This window comes from Felis catus, chromosome D2, assembly GCF_018350175.1.
Source record: "Felis catus isolate Fca126 chromosome D2, F.catus_Fca126_mat1.0, whole genome shotgun sequence".
NCBI classification, from domain to species: Eukaryota; Metazoa; Chordata; class Mammalia; order Carnivora; family Felidae; genus Felis; species Felis catus.
In genome coordinates this window covers 44,662,311-44,666,446 of record NC_058378.1, presented here as the reverse complement: position 1 = coordinate 44,666,446, position 4,136 = coordinate 44,662,311, and the positions used below count along the sequence as shown (strand labels likewise).

General features: G+C 40.1%; 1 pseudogene; it reads right to left on the bottom strand.

The window, feature by feature from the left end:
• Positions 1-1,013: 1,013 nt before the first annotated feature.
• On the bottom strand, positions 1,014-2,935 carry LOC111556950 (annotated as a pseudogene).
• Between the last annotated feature and the right edge of the window lie 1,201 nt (positions 2,936-4,136).

Genomic DNA, 4,136 nt, shown 5'->3' with positions numbered 1-4,136 from the left:
TTGTGCTTTCGCACATCCATGGAAATAAGGCTTGTTCTCAGTATTTTTTTTTTCTCAAAGAATGCTATTGTGGTCCATCTTGCAAATATCTCCTTGTTCACCTGTGCAAGAGTTTCTCTACGGTGTATCCCTAGGAGTGGACTCTCCTGATCATGGGATGTGCACATACTGGGTTTTACAAAATACTGAATTTTCCAGAGTGGTTTTCCAAATGCCTTTGAATGTTTTCCAACATGGTTGTACCAATTTATACTTCCACCTGCAGTTAAAGTTGCCCCCATTGTCCCATGTTTTCCCCAACACTTCGAATTATCTGATTTTAAATGTTTTTCTAATTTTGTGGATATAAAATGTCATTTCTTCATCTTTCTAAAAAAAATCTCTGGTTTTATTTAAAATTTTTTTTCTTAAATAAGCTCTATGCCATATATATGCCATATGGCATATGCCATATATATATATATATATGTGTGTGTGTGTGTGTGTGTGTGTATATATATACACATATATATATATATATATATATATATATATATATATATATATACACACACACATACATACTCCCAGTACTCCCAGTTTGGGGCTGGACTTTTCACTTTCTTTACAGTGTTTTCTAATAGAAGTTCTTAATTTTAATGTAGTTGCATTTATTATGATTAGAACTATTTTATATTGTTTAATACAGGCATACTTTGGAGATATTGAGAGTTCAGTTCTAGACCACCACAATAAAGTGGGTCAAATGAAGTTTTTGGGTTCCCAATGCATGTAAAACATATGTTTATACTATACCATAGCCTCTTAAGTGCACAATAGCATTAAATCTTAAAAATGGGGGCGCCTGGGTGGCGCAGTCGGTTAAGCGTCCGACTTCAGCCAGGTCACGATCTCGCGGTCCGTGAGTTCGAGCCCCGCGTCAGGCTCTGGGCTGATGGCTCAGAGCCTGGAGCCTGTTTCCGATTCTGTGTCTCCCTCTGTCTCTGCCCCTCCCCCGTTCATGCTCTGTCTCTCTCTGTCCCAAAAAAATAAATAAACGTTGAAAAAAAATTTATAAATCTTAAAAATGTACATCCCTTAATTAATACTTTAGACTTGCTTTCAGCATATCATAATTTTTTTTGCTGGTAGAGGGTCCTGTCTCCATGTTGATGGCTGCTGACTGACCAGGGTGGTGGTTGCTGAAGGCTGGGCGACTGTGACAATTTCTTAAAATAAGACAACAGTAAAATTTGTTGCATTTATTGACTCTTCCTTTCACAATTTCTCTGTAGCAGGTGATGCCTGTTTGATAGCATTTTACCCGCAGTCTCACTCTTTTCAAAATTGGAGTCAGTTCTCCCAGACCTTGCTGCTGCTTTATCAGCTAAGTTTATGGAATATTCTAAATCTTTTATCATCATTTCAACAATCCTCACAGCATCTTCCCCAGGAGTAGATTCCATCTCAAGAAACCACCTGCTCTGCTCATCCATGAGGAGCGACTCCATATTTGTTGGAGTTCCGTCATGAGGTTGCAACCATTCAGTCCCATCTTCAGTCTCCACTTCTGATTCCAGTTCTCTTGCTATTTCCACCACCTCTGCAGTTACTTCCTCCACAGAAGTCTTGACCATGAGGGCTGGAATACACGTCTTCCAAGTCCCGTGAATGTTGATATTTTGACAGTTTCCCATGAATCACGAATATTTTTAATGGCATCTGAAATGGTGACTCCTTTCCAGAAGGTTTTCAATTTACTTTGCCCAGATCTATTGGAGGAGTCACTATGGATGGCAGCTACAGCCTTACAAAATACGTTTCTTAAATAATAAGACCTGAAAGTTGAAATTACTCCTTTGTCCATGGGCTGCAGAATGGATGCTGTGTTAGCAGGCACGAAAACATTAATCTCAGCATACATCATCAGAGCCCTTGGGTGACCTGGTGCATTGTCAGTGAGCAGTAATATTTTTTAAGGAATCCCTTTTTCTGAGCAATAGGTCTCAACAGTGGGCTTAAAACATTCAGGAAAGCCTCTTGTAAACAGATGTGCTGTCACCAGGCTTTGTTCTTTCATTTACAGAGCACAAACAGAGTAGATTTAACATACTTCTTAAGCGTCCTAGGGTTTTCAAAAAGGCAAATGAGCATTGGCTTCAACTCAAAGTCAGCAGCTGCATTAATGTCTATGAAAAGAGTCAGCCTGTTCTTTGAAGATTTGAAGCCAGGCATTGACTTCTCCCTAGCTCTGAAAGTCCTAGAAGGCATCTTCTTCCAATATAAGGCTGTTTCCTCTACAGGAAAACCTGTTGTTGAGTGTACTCGTCTTTATTATCTTACCTAGATCGTCTGGAGAACTTGCTCCAGCTCCTGCATCAGTACTGGCTGCTTCACTTTGCACTTTTATGCTATGCAGATGGCCTCTTTCCTTAAACATCATGAACCAACCTCTGCTGGCTTCCAACTTTCCTTCTGCAGCTTCTTCACCTTTCTCAGTCCTCACAGAATTGAGGTGAGTTGGGGCCTTGCTCTGGATTAGGCTTTGGCTTAGGGGAATGTTGTGACTGGCTTGATCTTCTACCTGGACCACTAAAACTTTCTCCATGGCAGAAATAAGGCTGTTTGGCTTTCTTATCATTTATGTATTCACTGCAGTAGCACTTTTAATTTCCTTCGCAAATTTTCCCTTTTTATTCACAACCTGGCTAACTATTTCGTGCAAGAGGCCTAGCTTTCAGCCTATCTCAGCTTTCGACATGCCTTCCTTGCTAAGCTGAATCATTTCTAGCTTTGGATTTAAAGTGAGAGACGGTGACTCTTCCTTGCACTTGGACACTTAGAGGCCATAGTAGAGTTATTAATTGGGATAATTTATTTTTGTTTTTCTCATTTTTTTTTTTGAGAGAGAGAGAGAAAATCTTAAGCAGGCCCCATGTGGAGCCTGATGCAGGGCTCGATCGAACAACCCTGGGATCATGACCTGAGCCAAAATCAAGAGTTGGATGCTCAACCAACAGAGCCACGCAGCTGCCCCTAATGGCCTAATTTCAATATTGCTGTGTCTCAAGGAATAGGAACCTGGGGCAGAGGGAGGGGGTGGAATAGCTAGTAGAGCAGTCAGAAAATACACATCTATGATTTAAACTTGCTGCCTTAGATGGACACAGTTGTGGCACCCCCAAATGATTATAATAACATCAAAGATCATTGATCACAGATCATCATAATAATGAAAAAATGTGAAATATGGTGAGAATTACTAAAATGTGACACAGACACAAAGTAAGAAAATGCTGCTGGGAAAATGGTTCCAATAGACTTGCTGGATGCAGGGGTGCCACAACGTTTCAAGTTGCAAAAAAAACCTCAATTTCTGCAAAGTGCAATAAAACAAGGCACACCCTATGATGAGGTATGTCTGTAAATCCTTCTCTACCTAGGTTGATAAAGACATTCTTCTGTATTTTAAAAATATTGAACTTTCCTTTTCACATGTAAGTGCATGATCTATTTGGAATTGATTTTATGTTAAAAATATCAATTTCATTTTCCCCATGTGAACAACCAATTATCCCAGCACCATTTCTGACCCTTCTCTGTCAGTCTTTGTGATAAGCTGAATAATGGTTCCTCAGAGATGTCCACTTCCTAGTCCTTGGAACTTGCAAATGTTATTTTATATGGCAGAAGGAAATAGGCAGCTATGATTAAGGATCTTGAGAAGGGGAGGTGATCCTGGATTGTGTCGGTGAGCCTGATGTAGTCAGAAGAGTCCTCATAAGAGTGAGGCGTAGACTTAGTAGACATTGATGATGCACTTTGAAGAAAGAGGAAAGGAGCATGAGCCATGGGATTGCAATGTGGTAGCCTCTAGAAGCTAGAAAAGGCATAACAACACATTTTGCCCTAGAGCCTCCAAAAGGAACACAGCCTTGTGGACATATTTAGAATTCTGGCCTCCAGAACTGACAATGAATTTGTGTTGCTTTAAGCCACTAAATGTGTGGCAAATGGTTGCAGTACCTGGTAAAGCAGATCCTTCATTCACCTTCTCCCTATGTCTTGGCTACTTGACTCTTCTTAGGCTTTTGCATTTCCAGATACATTTCAGAATCCACTTGTCAAGTTCCTCAAAAAAGACACTTTTGGAATTC